Below are 18,431 nucleotides of genomic sequence, written 5' to 3' on the forward strand. Positions count from 1 at the left end.
CTGTAGTTTCCTTTATCTTCTGTAGTGTGTCTGGTGTAGTGCTCATACACTGTGTAACAGTTGTTACTGTGTCACCTGTCAATTAACACAGGATTTGTGTTCTGGAGTAGGCAATGCACAGAAATGCACAGCTTGATAACGGTCGCCGGTCGATTAACACAAGCTTTGTGCATTCCAGAGTAATTCGTGCACAAAACCACTTGAATTGAAATGAAAATGATCAATTTTTATTTACTGTTCCGTGCTTTTTTCAACCTTGCTGATGCATGCTGTCCAGCGTTGTCCTAGCCGCAGGTTCCTAGATACATCGCCCATGAGCCAAGAAAAGTGGTCTTTGTCTTAGCTGAAAAAAAGAAAAAATAGAGATCACTGCTGCTACCTGCATGAAAAAATTGTGAAAGCGTTGACGCCTCCTCGACAGTGGTAACCTTTCAAATTTGGCGCCATGGTTCTTTTCTCGTTGACTTGATTGGTTATCAATTAACTCTTATTTTACCCTCATTTCATCCCAGCAACAATTTCGAGTTTTCAAATTTTCCTCCATGCATCACTCCTGCCCACTCACTGAATACCCGCCGTCTAATCACCCGTTCATTGCTTTTTGGTTCTCAATAATTACCTAATTGCCTCTAATTTATCATTCTTTTTCCTATCTCCTGTCTAAGTATAGGACACTGATCACTGGTCACGTGATTGCTCATTTCGAGTTTTCAAACTTGGCGCCAAACTTTGGCTTTGTCCATCTTCCAGTTTTTCAAACTTGGCGCTATGCTGTAGCTCCACCTACTTTTAGCGTTTTCAAATTTTGCGGCACTTTTTCTCTTGCTCAGCCACTTTTTGGATATTTTTGGCTGTAAATATTATTTCGATTACGAAATTTTCTTTTCAAGCAGCATCCTCACATCATCCTCATCCAATTACACAACCAATCGTATCACGCTATCTCTTCTGAGTTGCCCACAACTGCTGCGGACACAATCCCCGGCAACATAGCCTAGTAAAGTTCTCACTTTATTCAAAATGTTGTAATACTGAACAAGGCTTACAACTGGCCGAGTTGGTACTGACTCGCCTTAAAACCAGCCAGACGACAGAACACACAACAAGACATGAGCTCAAGAGGCTGGACTAACAAAAGTTTCATTGAAGATTTTGATTATTTGATTTGATTTGTGAGGGTTTAACGTCCCAAAGCGACTCAGGATATGAGGGACGCTGTAGTGGAGGGCTCCAGAAATTTCGACCACCTGGGGTTCTTTAGCGTGCACTGACAATGCACAGTACACGGGCCTCTAAAATTTCGCCTCCATTGAAATTCGACTGGCGCGGCCAGGATCAAACCTGCGTCTTTTGGGACAGCAGCCGAGCGCCATAACCACTGAGCCACCGCGGCGGCATCATTGAAGGAAAGCCGCTAAAGAAGACCCGCGAAGAGATGTGGGCGCACAATGACCCAAAGCAGTGAAAGGCGAAGTGCAATAAGCGGTCACTGGCATACTAATGAATCATCTAAAAAAGCAAATTCCTTACGGTGAAGGTTTACCGATGGCTTAGCCACACGTGTCCTTAGCCTTACCCATGTAGTAAGCCTCAACTATCTACCGACAGATTTATCCCTTCCGTAAACCACTGATGTGTCATGGAAATTAGGCGTACAAAGAGAGAGGTCATCCTCAGATTTGCGTTCACAATATTGAGCGTGCAGTGCCAGATTAGAATTTGCCTTCCCCTATAGAGTGAATGTGCTCAGTCAGGTGCAAATTCAGATATCTGCCTGTCTGCCCATGTTAGTTGCAGCCATAAGGCAGTGGAACGCAACTCCGTTACTTTTGCAAGTGGTGAACCTTTTTTTTGTGACACTGTCCATTTTGGACAAGTACCCAATTTTATCAAGGCTTTTTTTTAATGGCGGCGCAAAAGCCTCCTGTCTTGCACTTCGCTGTTAAGACAACAGCAGTATTACGCTGTCCCGCGACTTTCTTGATACTGTGAAATACTGTGGAGGTAAGGTATATCAGCATCATCCGAGTATGTGTTCCTTTCCCGCGAGCGAGTGAAAACATACTATGACAGGTTGTTGAGATGGGCAAGTGGGAACCCAGCTGCTTGGAAACATGCTACAAGAATGCGTCCTCAGAAGTGGTGGCATGACTTATCTAAAACTGATGTTATGCATACGATTGCACACCTATCAAGTGTTTCCATCTTTACTGACCATAACCAGTGACAAATACACCTCTTCGCCATCCTTCCCCAGCAACGAGTGGCCTGACTCGTAGCTAAAAAGAGCCTTCTCCAATCTTTAGCTCTAGCCCCGACAAACATATTCATCCACAAAGCGCAGGTCTACGTCAAGAAACTGCTAACGGTTCTGCTTAGACAATTGTGATGTAAAAGGCAGGCCTTGACCGCATGCCTTAAAGACTCCTAAAACATCTTGTGTCAACTTATCTGAGCCTTTCATGTCCAGAAAAATTAGGTAGTCATGAACATAGCGCAATGCTACTATGCCAAGGTCTTCCAAACACGGCTCTAATGCCTTATCGACTTTAGACAAAAAAATGTTGCTCAGCAAAGGTACGACCTGGGTGTAAATACCGCCCTGCCAACTGACAAATGTGGATTTGCAGTAAAAGGACAACAGCCCCATGAAACCAGCAACCGAAATCACGCAGTCATCTGTAAAAGCATGTTCATTGTTCACCCTGATGCAGTTTGCACATGCCTCAGATGTCTAACATGTGACAATGAATAGTACAGGCCTTCCATGTCGATGCTCACTGCAGAGCACCTGCCCAGGTTGCTGTCCACAAGAAACTAGAACTCCACAGAACTCCACTTTTGTGAGTTGGCAAGGCGGCATTTACATCAGAAATCAGGCATAAGCAGAGGGTCCCAGGTCACACCTTTCCTCTGCGACATTCTTCTGCCCAGGGTCTATACCGCATCAAAGCCCTGTTTGGAAGACCTCGGCAAAGTAGCATTTCGTTATGTTGATAGCTACCTAATTTTTTTGCACAAGAAGGGCTCATAATTGGCACAAGATGTTTTAGAAATCTTTAGGCATGCGGTCAAAGCCTATCTTTTACGTCTGAATTTCACTAAGCATAACCGTTTGTAGCTTCCTGACAGACCTGCGCTTTGCGGACGACCACATATGCTGGCGCCACAGCCCAAAATTGGGCTGTGGCGCCTCGAACCACTCGAGGCTGGTGACGGACAGGTTGGCAATCGCATGCATCACGACCGCTTTATGGAAGTCATGCCATCACAGTGTTTACAATGCATTCTCGGAGCAGGTTTCCAATACAATGGCACCTGGGTTCCCACTTGCCCATCTCGTGCACCTGTCACTGTGTTTTTACTCTCTCGAGGGAACGGAACACCATTCGCATGATGCTGACGTAGTTGAGCACCACAAAAAGGCAAGCTCTATACCTTACCTCCACGCCATTTCGCACCGTTCCAAGAAAGTTGCATCAAAGTATGATGTTGCTGTTGTGTTGACCGCTAAAAGTGAGGTAGGAGCCCTTTGCTTCTCCGTTCAAACTAGGCTTGATACAACTATAAGTAATCGTCCACTATGCACAGTGGCAGATAAATGTTCACCACTTGCAAAATTTAATGGCTTTTTTGCATTCCACTGCCTCATAGCTGAAACTACTACGGGCAGACAAGCAGATATCTATATGTGCGCCTGGCTGAGAGCACTTTCGTTGTATAGAGAGGAAGGCGAATTTTCACCCGACACTGCACGTTCAATCTCATGAATGCAATCAGAGGACGACCATTCTCTTTGCACGCCTGATTTCCACGGCACATCAGTGGTTTAGGGGTGATAAATCTGTCCTGATATAGTTGAGACTTACTACATCGGTAAGGCTAAAAACTTGTGCCTGGTTAAACCGTCGGTGAACCTTCACTGTAAGGAATTAGTTTTTTAGATGGTTTACTAGTCCGTTAGTGCCTTTCGATTGTTTTTTGCCCTCCCACTGCTTTGGGGTTTTGCGCGCTTGAATCTCTTTGCAGGTCTTCTTTTGCTGCTTTCCTTCAATAAAATTTCAGTTGTTAGACCAGCGTCGTCTTGTGTATCTTCTCTTGTGTTGTGTCTTCCGGCTGGTTTTATCATGTAATGCTGAATGCCAGAAGACAGCCATTTTAGAGTCAAGTGCACTTATAATGGCCGCAGCTATAATGAATGTTCATTTAATGCAAAAAATAGTGCTTACTTCATTATTTATGCATGAAGTATATGACACTGCATCAAAATAAAAAAGGTCTAACCCTCATGGAAAAACTGCAGTTACAGCAAACAAAAGGAGACCATAAACCTGCCCCACATGCAAAAGCTTGCACTTCAGCCCAATGCAGAAATCTGATCAGATTACTTCCTAGACTGCATGACACTGCCACGCAAAGAATGTGGCAGGCAATAAAAGAGCAACAAAAAAGCGAACTGTAGGTAGCAGCCAATCTCATGCAGACAAGCTACAAGGTCAGGCCAACATAGACGTGGAAGGAGAAATTTGAAAAAAAGCCACAACAAGCACATAATCATTTTTAAGGTTTTCACAGCACACTGAGCCCTTTAAATGGCAAATACTTTCCTGAAAGAACATAACAGAAGTGGCAATTTTTTTGGCAATCAATTTTTTTCCTTTACTTCATTGTTCTTGAAGCATGGGCAGGTGTAGAATAGTCAGTTTAGTCTATGCATCCCTAAGCAATGCCATGCCAAAAACTGTACTTACAGAAAAAGCTTGCCTTACTGAGTGAATACCACTGGCCATCCACTAATTTCCCAGCCTGCTCCAGCTCCCTGGCACAAATCACACGCAACTTGGTGGCTTGCACAACTTCCATGCAACTCTTGTCTTAAGCAGAAAAAAATTGAGGGATCAGTGAGATATCAAATTTTACATGCATTGCTTTGTTTCAATGACCGACTAAGAAAAACACAGCGGTTTCTGTGAGCGCAACTATTTTTGCACACTAGCTTTCTACAGTAAACCACGTTGATCGCGACCTAATTCACACTGACCCACTGCACGGTCCCAGCACTACTGTGTATAGCTCTATGGTATCAAATGCTTGTTAGCTCTTTGCCCTTGAGCTTGCACTCGTTAATGCAAAAAACCTCAGAAAGGGCAACCAGAGCTTCGAGCTTTAAGCCATAAGTATTCAGAAGCTCAGTGATCTGTGGGAGAACTTTCAGCTGGGTGACACAGTAGCAAATGCTGCTCCAGCTACTTTCACTCCATTGCAAAAAACTCGCACAGCAGAGACCTGTCCTCAATTTTGCATTGCAGAAACAATCACTGAAATTCAAAGCACGCATACTAAATGCACACCTACCTTCCAACACAGCTTCATAATAATGGGTATAATTATTGGAATGAAATACCAGTCAGTACATGTATTTTCAATTTATCCAAAAATTATAAGCAACTGACAAACAATAAACATTAAAATGGAAATAACCAGAATTGTTTAAAAATCTGTCAGAAGAATTATGTGACATCCACCACACTTCAGCAGTTCGTCGGCTTTGTGCACCTTCAAACCACACTTTCTTACAGGCACATTTGCACAGAATTTGGGTTGAACCGGATCTTTAAGAATCTTTTTTGGTGCAACAGAAGGGAGAAAGCAGGTTTTACCCAAAAACGAAGGGCCTTACACATTGCATCACAAGCCCAGATGGTGCACTTGAGTCGTCTCTTATGCTTATGCAAGAAGCAGGAACAGAAATATCTTGACTAAATCGAAAAAAGAGGAAGTGCAATGCATGTGTAATGCAGAGAATATATAAGCAATACCACACTAAAACACTGGGAGGATTCCAAGAGTAAGTGAATGCATGAATTGGTGGCAATCAGATGCCTAAATGAGATTGGAAAATTTGAGGAAAAAAGGGTGGTAGCATGTGGCACAGAATACAGCTACCTAAAATGAACTGGAGAACCTTCGTTCTGCACTAATTTTAACAGCACATTTACACGACAGACAAAATCACTAACTCCAGGAACGGACTGCGGATCATGCTACTCAATGTCAATCACCATTGCAAATGGCACCAGCACCGCAGACTGTACATGAGGAAAAGTAGACATATTTTTGCTCTCAACTTTGAGCAGCAGTCGGATGTTCTTTTAAGAGCAAAGCTCTAAAGTATGGCAACATTGGCACTTTGTTTTACTGACATCAGGGTGCTCATGAGTGTGCAAGTCCCATGTTTGTTTTGCACCAATTGTGTTAATTGCGAGGTATGTTTAACTAAAGAGGGGCATCTAACAGGGCATCAGCCCTCCGCTATGGCAGCTCTTCATTACTTCCCTTCTATATCCCTCCCTTATATCACGGTTCAAGTGTCCACCAAAATGTGAGACAGTTACTGTTACATTTCCTTGAATTTTCCTTCAACTAATCTTAAAATTTTCAAGGATGCAGCTTTAAGAAGGTAGAGGTACAAACTGTGCAGTATAACCATATGCTATTGCAATAAACCAGCAATAAATCTGTGCTGACAGCAGCTTGCCCATTGCATTGCAAGGATGCTATGCCATACAAGGATTGGTGTCATCGTTCAATGTTACATTACTGACTGACAATTTGGTCTCTGTATCAGAAATACTGGTAAACCATCATTGTAGAGCACAATGATTTTAAAGGGATAAATAAACATATAGGTCCTTTTCGAGGACACATATGCAAAGCAGGCAACAGGTGTGCAATGTCAAAGCACGTTTATGTTAACAGCAGGTGCGTCAAGAGCTACATCAGCGACTATATTTTGTACAAGTCTACAGTTCCGGTAATTATAAGCTGAGGTACTGCTGTGAAGTGCATGTAGAGTTTGCATGCATTTCTAAACCTAGCTGCAAGCCTATGTTGAAAATATTTTTCTAAATAGGCAGCTAAGATATGCATCACTGGAAAAGAATAACTACCATGAACGGATCAGGAGATATGACACAGCCAAAGGCAGGAAGCACGCATGGCCCAATAGATGCTGGCTGCTGGCAACTGCAAATAAATACATCCAGAGCAACAGCTGTCAGTTGCTGTAGCCATGTCATGAATGACAAGAAAGGAAATGGTCTACTGCTTTAAAGACTAAAATCAGACGTAATATAAGTAAATAAAAACCAATTAGCTAGCCCATGACAAAAGAAATGAAGAGATTTTGTGTAATGCACCCATATACATTCTTTGAGAAGAGTCACAATGACTTATAACCACACTGAAAGATGAGCTGGCTGAAATACCACACACCAATTTGAATATAGTACGTGCAGGTTTTCATTAATTCCTATCATGGTGCCTTGCACCAATGTCTAGGCATTAAATTGAAAGTTGCAACAAGTCTTACTTGGTTCAATGAGGAGAGAATGAAAAAAAGCACGCCTTCACTAGCAAGGAGCTTGATATCTCACAGCACAGCTTAGCATCATAGAAAACTTGCTAGTGCATTTAACAAATCTGCATACAATTAAAAGCTGCACAAATTTGTCGACTGGCAATGCAAGTAAGGGCAAGAGAAACAAAAAAAAATACCAAAGAACCCTCGAGAGTGCGGCGAAGGGAGGTCTGTGGGTAGGATCCCGTGCCTGGGAAGAGTTCCGGGCTCGGAGAATCACCGGCACCACAGCTGATGGCACGCAACCAAGAATAAATAACAAAGTGAAAATAAGTAACAAAAAACATCGACAATGGCGAACGACTTGAATGCGATCCGCAAAAGCGAGGGATATAGTAAAAAGGTAGAAATCCTAAATAAGTGTGCATTTGCATCTCCGACAGCTCGCAGTGCTCAGGAGAGGAAGCATCAACCTTTACAGCTCAGGAGACGCAAGATTTATCTTTGACATAACACTGCCTCAAATCCTGTTCCACTGGCGAAGCACAGACAAGTTTACAAATGACAAGGCGAGGAATATGCACAAGCCTTTCGCATGCGATCACTGTCTCAGAATAATTTAGTATGATGCATATTAAGGCACAAGCACTAATCCGATAAGTACTAACCCTGAGCAAAATAGGGCGGTGTCTGATCGCAGCTGTCCTAGCGCGAGCGCTACGCCGCGCGGCACTTCTCGCTCATCGTCTTCTACGCAGTGCAAATCCATGCTTTTGCACTGAATGTCGAAGCGCTAGCAAGCGAAAGCGTAACTCTGTTGTGATATCTGGTGCCATTATTATTTACCACGGCACGCGAGTACTGAGAACAACACTTGTCATGCAGGATATAGGCCCTGCTTTTTTGGCGCCGCATTATAGCTGCGGCAACCGCAGGCGGGCTGCCTCCACTCACATCCCTATATAGCCGCATACAAATAGCACGTGTGAACACACATCATTAGCAAAGAAACGCAGAGCGGGACTCACCGGTCATGCGATTCATCCAAGCTTAGTAAAACCGCGCAGGAGTCTTCGTTCCCTTTACAGATGACAAGACGTCGCAGCACTGTCTTTTTTCATGGTTACCCATTGAAACTCGCCAATGGTGACAGGCCGAAATCCTGGTCGTTGGCTTCCAAAACACACTCCTGCTCACCTTCCTATTGAATGAATTCTTCACACGTGTCCGCCGTACAAGTACTCAAGCAATGCCTCAAAGAGGCAAATAATACAAAACACGACGCGTCGGTTGCGCTGCAATGGCGCCGACGGCTGCGCTTTCGCGTCGTTGAAAATTGCAACCGACAAAAAAATTTTGTTTTTTATACCATTAATATTTATATTATCTTCACAACAAAGATGCTGCAATTTTGTAAAATTATTTTTTGATAATTTAGGATTACTATAGCGCTTTCAGTTCTTTTTTTGGCATGTCGTTTGTAGAAGCTGCGATCCTATGATCCCCTGAAGTGGCCCGGATGTCCTAGCAGACGACGGAGCAGACGACGGTGTTGACAGAATGCAATTTCGTTTGATGCCAGATAAAATCACTAAGTTGCGACAAAACCAGCGAAGAAAAGCGCCGTATCTCAAGCTGGCGAATATCGTGGATAAGTTGAACGCAATTGGCACGATGGAGAGTAGCTGCGATGCATTAATTTGAGCGACACTGGCACGCTCACCGGAGATCAGAAACTTAACAGCTTAATCGGTGACCAGTACAAGCGGATTGCTTTGATATCAACTGCGTTACGAAACAACATCGATACTTGCGTCTCACTTTAGCTAATATTCAACAGCGGCTAGCACTCGCCGCATCCTGATCGCGTGTAGTTTAACAAGCAAGAGCCCACTAGCGCATCGTAGCAGCCGTGTTTTCGGGTTCGTATCGTTACGATAAATACGAGCTGTTTCGGCACGTACTGGAATTGAAGTTCTCAGCCTGTGCGTCACGGACGGTGACGATGGCGTCGCGCACGATCTTAACTAAGACTCGCCGCAACGCAGCCGATAACCCAAGCATATGGGCGTTAAAGGTTGTTCACCAGTACTGCAAACGTGGGCATAAAATATCGCTCAGTCGCAGCGCCAGTCGCTCGCTGCTCGATTTTCCAGCCTTCCGAGTGAAGGTCGGAAGCTGTTGAGCCAATCAGAGAGCCAGCCGGAGTGAGCGAGGCGAGCTTTCGGGAACGACGCCGCCCGCGGGCGCGCCGGGCAATGAACTACGCGCTACCCCCTGGCTGCCCTAGTCGTCGCTAAGCCTAGCCGGTTTCACATCGATGCAGCAGCTGAGTGCACTTCGAAACTGGCTAGCGCTGAGGTGCTGCTCTCGTCATCGTTTTACTGTGAACCTCGTCTCATAGTAAAACAAAGATATGCTCGGTTTCCGTGACACCTTCAGGAGCAGAGCCAGCTGAGGCCAGGAGAGCCGCGATTGAGCAGCAGCAATTAAAGGCGCCGTGGGGAGTCATTTGTTTGTATTCCTGTTATCGCTTCTACCAACGACTCGATATTGAACAACGATACTCCATCCGACGGCTTAGTATGGACTTGAACAAACATTACTGTCGGATTTTTCTGACGCTGGCGGCCGGTATTCAGGCTGGCATGCCGGCCCCGAGAAGGGTGCCCGTACGTTATCATGTCGTTCAACTGTATGGCCGTGGTGCACATCAAAACCCCCAGACATCCTCCTTTTCGCTCAGATTGTCATAGCACACAGTCACACTGGGACCAGAGCCGTTTAGAGGACCGAGCGCGGGTGCACCGGAGCTAGACTGTGTCAAAGCAGGCGAAACTCTTTAAAGCGCGCGGTTGACGTCAGTCCCAAGACTTTATTCTCATTTCGACCGAGAATCAAATCGGTTCAAACTCGCCGGCCGCCGCATTTCACCTTCGGCTGCATACGCTGCTGTCTATATTTAGCGACATTTTCGTGTCATCGTCATGAAATTTTCAGTGAAGGCAATGAACGACGTCGTAAAGTATTTTTTTTTGCTATTTTATGATAAGCACCACGTCACTGCCGCTAAAAAAATTCTCCGCGAACACTGCATCAGCGTTGGACTTAAGAGCGTTAGCTACGAGAGCTTTAAGTGTTTAGATCAGGGTGCTAGATCGGGGTGCGCAGCAAACGTGGAGAAGACAAAATACAAACATCTGAGGGCGTTTCGTTTCGGAAACATTCGTTCTAAGATACAAGCAGCGTCATCTACTTCAAAGATTTTGCACTACTATTGCGATTTACAGCCACCTTCGCTATATCAGGTATGTTTCCTCCTTGTATATCAGTTAACGATTAGTGCTTGCCGTTGAAGAGCCGTAAGCTGGCACATCTACGTCTATGTCCTATGGGAGTCCTATGGGGCCTGGCACTGCTGCATCCCGAAACTGACTGACCACGAAATATCATTACAGTGCAACATCTGCTTAATTCACAAAATATTGAGCTCACGGAAAATAAGTCGTTTACAGACCACATTGTGTCAAGTGAATTGAGTTTGTCGCCGTCGGTTCTCGGCAGGCGCCCACGAGAATTCACGCTGCCCGCTCGTCTTGTGAAACCAACTAGCGGAACAGTAAGTGTTACGAAACTTCTTGCAAGAACAATTACCATGCACGCTTACATCTTGAGGGAGATGCTGAATTTAGGCGGCACATTTAGATGGCCTGTCCACGTAGCAATCCAAGATGATATCCATGGCCTCTTAAACAGTTCAGTATAGACATTTCGACAAATGACGCAATGCAGCCTAGCTGTCCAAGAAAGTAAGTTTTTAATAAACAAACGTGCGCTTAACGGACAAAGACGGAGAGGGAACAAGCAGGACACACAAGACGCTCTCCGTGGTCGTCCCTTAAGCGCACATTTGTTTTCCAAAGATCATGAACCAGCTAGCTCGTCAAAAGGTGTTACTAGAAACTAAGTGCTCGTTGACAAAAAATTAAGCCTTCAGTAACCTGCACCACTGATGCTGACGCCGTAATTCACATCAAGCGGGGACGCCTTTAGCGGGCTGGTTTTATTTGTTTGATTTCTGCTCCCGAAAAACCGCCAGCCATCAGCGTCGTCTAGTGTATGTCTAGGAGTGAGAGCAACGCGAAACGCTGTCCTGCGCTGCACAGGAAGCGGAAAGCAGACGTCTTTTCATTACATGCCTGTTTATCCGAAAATTTTTCAAACAGCTGACTTCAGAGCTATTTCTCCTAAACTCGTCTCTATCAGGTCACAGTTCAGAGCGTCAATCCAGACAATGTTACTGTCGACCCGTTGCGAGACGCCCCACCAAGCGGTGCGATTCCGCTTCAGCGGTTGTAGGTTACTCTTTTTAAAGGGGCTGTGAAGGGGGCTCTAATAAAGTTGCGGGATGCCTGGGATATTGAAGCACGCCGCTTCAGGAATAGTGCCCAGCAATGATTTTCTAAATGCGCTTTGTAGAAGCTGAGTTATCTGTAGGTAAAATTTGAACTTCAGAGTATTCGCGCCTTTCCCTCTCGTCTGGTTACTTTTTGTACGCTGGAAGCTAGGCGTTCCTACGCCGACCGCCCTCTTGGAGCAGAGCTTCCTGAACCGCTGGAGATAAGCTGCGTTTTTGCCGGGGCCACGGTAGCTGCCTGACGTCTGAAAGAATCTAACCACCTCGCACCTTGTCTACGCAGATGCTGGGGACGGAGGAGGGCGCGAGCATGAAAAAAGTCGCCGGGAAGGGCTCGCCAACTTTGACGCGTGATTGTGGGTCGTCTTATGCGTGTAGAAGAGTATTATTTCGCTTTGGTTTTCATGACAATACAGTGCAGTGATTAAGTGAGTTAAAGTTCTGTCCTTGGAATTCGTTACAGAGCCACTTTAATGTGGGAACATTACGCGGCTCCTAGTGCGAAAACCGCACCGTCGTCAAAAAGCCGTGGCAGGAACGCGTGGCAGAACTGCCGCAGTGAAGTGACCTCATCAGCCTTCGTAGTGCGAAATGTGACTCTACACCTCGGACAAAGGCGATCAACTACCTGGATGAATTAAAACAGGTCCCCCCCTACTCCTCTTTGGAATCGCTATGCAATAGCTCCTCACTCGGGTAACAAATCAGACCATGCAGTATATGCGAACAGCTAGCCGCCCACCCCGCAAGCACTTGACGAGATGCCACTGTCCTGCCTGTCTTGATGTGGTACATGTAAACGGTGGCGTGTCCTCTCAGTGAGATGCACTCGGAAATACGATGCTGCACTGGAGTATTCATGTAAACGAAGCTAGAGATTACAATAAAGGAAACGTCACTTCCGCCATCAGTTGGCCTTCAGATTTCAGAGAGTGAGGTTGCGTGGCCATGGAGTCTTCATTGTCGAACTTCAGTCGTTCTTGTATACATCATTAGGCGAGACAGCAAAGCGGGACCAAAAGCGGCAGTTCACTGTCGACGAAGTATGCGACCATTGCCGCTCAGCGAAACGTCCGAAGAGAGCTTCTTCCGCGAAACAACGTTCACCATGACGTCCTGAAAAGAACTCAACGACACACGAAGCGAAAAACAATTATCTCGCATTTACATACCTTAGGAATTGCTTAGACGCACCTCTAACTTTAGCACTAATGCACTACGTAATGGGGCCTAACGAGACCAAAAATCTTGTGTGAAGCCTCGGAGGAAGATCGGATTAGTTCGAATAGGCATCGCGCCAGCGGCAGCCAGTGGTAGAAGAGCGTCGCGCCAGCTGCCGCCAGGTGGAGAGAGTGAAAATGAAGAGCGAGAAACGCAGTTGCGTGCACATTCAGATGCCAGAAAGAAGAGGCCAATAATGAACGCATGCCTTCGCACGCCTACTAGTTTTAAAAATTGGCAGTGGCTTAGCCCAGCTTTTCCCGGTTATACGTAGCTAGAGCTGCAGTTGCTTCCTGGTTTCGCATGTTGTCGAACTTGTTGTTGCGACTAAAATGTTAAGCTTTGAAGAGGTATTCTGTGAAGCAAATTGTTTATTAATTCAATTGCTTTGATAGACATAAACCGCGCCCGATGATCGGTAAACACGCCGTTGTCTAAATGCTGCCTACACAGTATTCACACTGGTTGGTTTCTCTCAGATACACAAAGTGAATAGTAGTTCCTCACTGTGTAGTCTGAATGCGATGTTCGCTAGCTAAATTAAGATCAAACTTTTCATGTATCGACTAAGAATGTCTTGTGAGCTATTTAAATCATCACACCAAGTATTATCACCTCAGCTTTTATACACACAGCCGCACATACGCAGCTTATCCACGCGGCAGCGCAGCGGCCGAGCTCTGACGTCATGCGCCGCGCACCACCTGCCCTTCTCCGGTTGCCACGCAGGCGCACTCATGTGCGGGTAGTCGGGCCGACGCGGCTCCTCGCACGGCGGCGGAGGCGGCGAACTCTGACGTCATGCGCCGCGCCTCATATGCCCTTCTCCGGTTGCCGCGCATGCGCACTACTGGCCTCCCAGGATCACGGCGAAATTCTCGAGAGGGTAGCGTAGTGTAGCTCTCCCTACAGACACGTTAAAACACTACCGCTTGTGTTTTTTCAATTGCTAATGTCTTTATAAATCTATGATTTTAACATAAAACATGCTCAAGTGATTTCTGCGTCCTCGAAAGTCACAACAACTGTGCCACGAGCCCGCCCACTTAGAGAAGGATTATCACAACATACACAACAATTGTTTTAATAAAGGAAATTTACTGCTGTTTCACTTAACTAAACAAAAAAAAACTTAGTGCCGGCTGTCCGCGTCTTCTGAGACCCTCGAAACGGCAAACAGCGCCCAGCAGACGATGTGGGGCGGGCATGCCATATAGTCTATTAATAATATCTAGAGGGAACGTTTACGTCACTACCTATGCGAGTCTCTTAAAGGACACTACTTTGAAATCCATTACTGCAAAGGCACCGCACAAATCAGCCACGTGAGGATAAACACTTCCTTGGCCTAAACGACTCCCAGTCAAAACACACTGCAGGATTCTAAGACAGAAAATTTCTGCGGTCTTGTCTTTTATTGTCTGTCTTGTGCAGTCTGTCCTGTGTTCTGTAGTCTGTCTTGTCTTTTATCGTCTGTCTTCTGTAGTTTGTACTGTCTTGTGTAGTCTGTCTTGATTTCTGTACTCTGCCTTGTCTTCTGTAGTTTGCTTTATCTTCTGTAGTGTGTCTGGTGTAGTGGTCATACACTGTGTGACAGTCGTTACTGTGTCACCTGTCAATTAACACAGGATTTGTGTTCTGGAGTAGGCAATGCACAAAAATGCACAACTTGATAATGGTCGCCTGTCAACACAAGCTTTGTGCATTCCAGAGTAAATCGTGCGCAAAACCACTAGAATTGAAATGAAAATGATCAATTTTTGTTTACTGTTTCGTCCTTTTTTTCGAGCTTGCTAATGCATGCTGTCCAGCGTTGTCCTGGCCGCAGGTTCCTAGATGCATCGCCCATGAGCCAAGAAAAGTGGTCTTTGTCTTGGCTGAAAAAAAGAAAAAATAGAGATCACTGCTGCTACCTGCATGAAAAAATTGTGAAAGTGTTGACGTCTCCTCGACACTGGTAACCTTTCAAATATGGCGCCATGGTTGTCTTCTCGTTGACTTGATTGGTTATCAATTAACTCTTATTTTATCTTCATTTCATCCCAGCAACGATTTCGAGTTTTCAAATTTTCCTCCATGCATCACTCCTGCCCACTCACTGAATACCTGCCCAGTCTAATCACCGTTCATTGCCTTTTGCTTCTTGATAATTACCTAATTGCCTCTAATTTATCATTCTTTTTCCTATCTCCAGGTTATGTATAGGACACTTATCACTGGTCACGTGATTGCTCATTTCGAGTTTTCAAACTTGGCGCCAAGCTTTGGCTTTGTCCATACTTCCAGTTTGTCAAACTTGGCGCTACGCTGTAGCTCCACCTACTTTCAGCGTTTTCAAATTCCGCGGCACTTTTTCTCTGGCCCAGTCACTTTTTGGACATTTTTGGCTGTAAATAATGATTCGATTACGAAATTTTCTTTTCTAGGAGCATCTTCACATCATCCTCTCCCAATTACACAACAAATCGTATGACGCTATCTCTTCTGAGTTGCCCACAACTGCTGCGGACACGATCCCCGGCAACATAGCCTAGTAAACTTCTCACTTTATTCAAAATACTGTAATACTGAACAAGGCTTATGACTGGCCGAGTTGGTACTGACTCACCTTAAAACCAGCCAGAAGACAGAACACACAAGAAGACATGAGGTCAAGAGGCTGGACTAACAAAAGTTTCATTGAAGATTTTGGTTATTTGTTTTGATTTGTGAGGCTTTAGCATCCCAAAGCGACTCAGGCTTTGAGGGACGCCGTAGTGGAGGGTTGCAGAAATTTCGACCACCTGGGGTTCTTTAGCGTGCACTGAAAACGCACAGTACACGGGCCTCTAAAATTTCGCCTCCATTGAAATTCGACTGGCGCGGCCAGGATCAAACCTGCGTCTTTTGGGACAGCAGCCGAGCGCCATAACCACTGAGCCACTGCGGTGGCATCATTGAAGGAAAGCCACAAAAGAAGACCCGCGAAGAGGTACGGGCGCACAATAACCCAAAGCAGTGAAAGGCGAAGTGCAATCAAAGGTCACTGGCATACTAATGAATCATCTAAAAAAGCAAATTCTTTACGGTGAAGGTTTACCGATGGCTTAGCCACACGTGTCCTTAGCCTAAATCTGTCTACCGACAGATTTATCCCTTCCGTAAACCACTGATGTCATGGAAATTAGGCGTGCAGAGACAGGTCATCCTCAGATTTGCATTCACAAGATTGAGCATGCAGTGCCAGATTAGAATTTGCCATCCCCCTATAGAGTGAACGTGCTCAGTCAGGTGCAAATTCAGATATCTGCCTGTCTGCCCATATTAGTTGCAGCCATAAGGCAGTGGAACGCAATAAACTCCATTACCTTTGCAAGTGGTGAACCTTTTTTTGTGACACTGTCCATTGTGGACCAGTACCCAATTTTATCAAGGCTTTTTTTAATGGCGGCGCAAAGGCCTCCTGTCTTGCACTTCGCTGTTAAGACAACAGCAGCATTACGCTTTCCCGCGACTTTCTTGAGACTGTGAAATACTGCGGAGGTAAGGTATATCAGCATCATCCGAGTATGTGTTCCTTACCATCGAGCGAGTGAAAACATACTATGACAGTTTGTTGAGATGGGCAAGTGGGAACCCAGCTGCTTGGAAACCTGCTACAAGAATGCGTCCTCAGCAGTGGTGGCATGACTTATCTAAAGCTGATGTTATGCGCACGATTGCACAGCCATCAAGTGTTTCCATCTTTACTGAACTTAACCAGCGACAAATACACCTCTTCACCATCCTTCTCCAGCAACGAGTGGCCCGACTCGTAGCTAAAAAGTGCCTTCCCCGATCTTTAGCTGTAGCCCCGACAAACATTCGTCCACAAAGCGCAGGTCTGCATCAAGAAACTGCTAACGGTTCTGCTTAGACAATTGTGATGTAAAAGGCAAGAATTTACCGCATGCCTTAAAGACTCCTAAAACATCTTGTGCCAACTTATCTGAGCCTTCCATGTCCAGAAAAATTAGGTAGTCATGAACGTAACGCAATGCTACTATGCCAAGGTCTTCCAAACAGGGCTCTAATGCCTTATCGACTTTAGACAAAAAATGTTGCTGAGCAAAGGTACGACCTGCATGTAAATACCGCCCTGCCAACTGACAAATGTGAATTTGCAGTAAAAGGACAACAGCCCCATGAAGCCAGCAACCGAAATCACGCAATCATCTGTAAAATCATGTTCATTGTTCACCCTGATGCAGTTTTTTACATGCCTCAGAGGTCTATCATGTGACAATGAATAGTACAGGCCCCCCATATCGATGCTCACTGCAGAGCACCTGCCAAGGTTGTTGTCCACAAGAAACTAGAATTCCACAGAACTCCACTTTTGCGATTTGGCAAGGCGGCATTTACATCAGAAATCAGGCATATGCAGAGGGTCCCAGTTCGCACCGTTTCTCTGCGACATTCTTCTGTCCAGAGTCGATACCGCATCAAAGCCCTGTTTGGAAGACCTCAGCATAGTAGCATTTCGTTATGTTGATAGCTACCTAATTTTCTTGCACAAGGAGGGCTCAGTTAAATTGGCACAAGACGTTTTAGAAATCTTTAGGCATGCGGTCAAAGCCTATCTTTTATGTCTAAATTTCACTAAGCATAACCGTTTGTAGCTTCTTGACTTAGACCTGCGCTTTGCGGACGACCACATATGCTGGCGCCACAGCCCAAAATTGGGAAGCCTCTTAGCTATGAGTCGAACCACTCGAGGCTGGTGAAGGACAGGTTGGCAATCGCATGCATCACGACCGCTTTATGGAAGTCATGCCATCACAGTGTTTAGAATGCATTCTCGGAGCAGGTTTCCAAGCCAATGGCACCTGGGTTCCCACTTGCCCATCTCGCGCACCTGTCAGTGTGTTTTTACTCTCTCGAGGGAACGGAACACAATTCGCATGATGCTGACGTAGTTGAGCTGCACGAAAAGGCGGGCTCTATACCTTACCTCCACGCCATTTCGCACCGTCCCAAGAACGTTGCACCAAAGTATGATGTTGCTGTTGTCTTGACCGCTAAAAGTGAGGTAGGAGCCCTTTGCTTCTCCGTTCAAACTAGGCTTGATACAACTATGGGTAATCGTCCGCTATGCACAGTGGCAGATAAATATTGACCACATGCAAAAGTAAATGGGTTTTTTGCATTCCACTGCCTCATAGCTGAAAACTACTATGGGCAGACAAGCAGATATCTATATGTGCGCCTGGCTGAGAGCACTTTCAGTGTATAGAGAGGAAGGCGAATTTTCAACCGACACTGCACGTTCAATCTCATGAATGCAATCGGAGGACGACCTTTCTCTTTGCACGCCTGATTTCCGCGGCACATCAGTGGTTTAGGGGTGATAAATCTGTCCTGATATAGTTGAGACTTACTACAGCGGTAAGGCTAAAAACATGTGCCTGGCTA

Source organism: Amblyomma americanum, chromosome 5 (genome assembly GCF_052857255.1).
Source record: "Amblyomma americanum isolate KBUSLIRL-KWMA chromosome 5, ASM5285725v1, whole genome shotgun sequence".
Taxonomy (NCBI): Eukaryota; Metazoa; Arthropoda; class Arachnida; order Ixodida; family Ixodidae; genus Amblyomma; species Amblyomma americanum.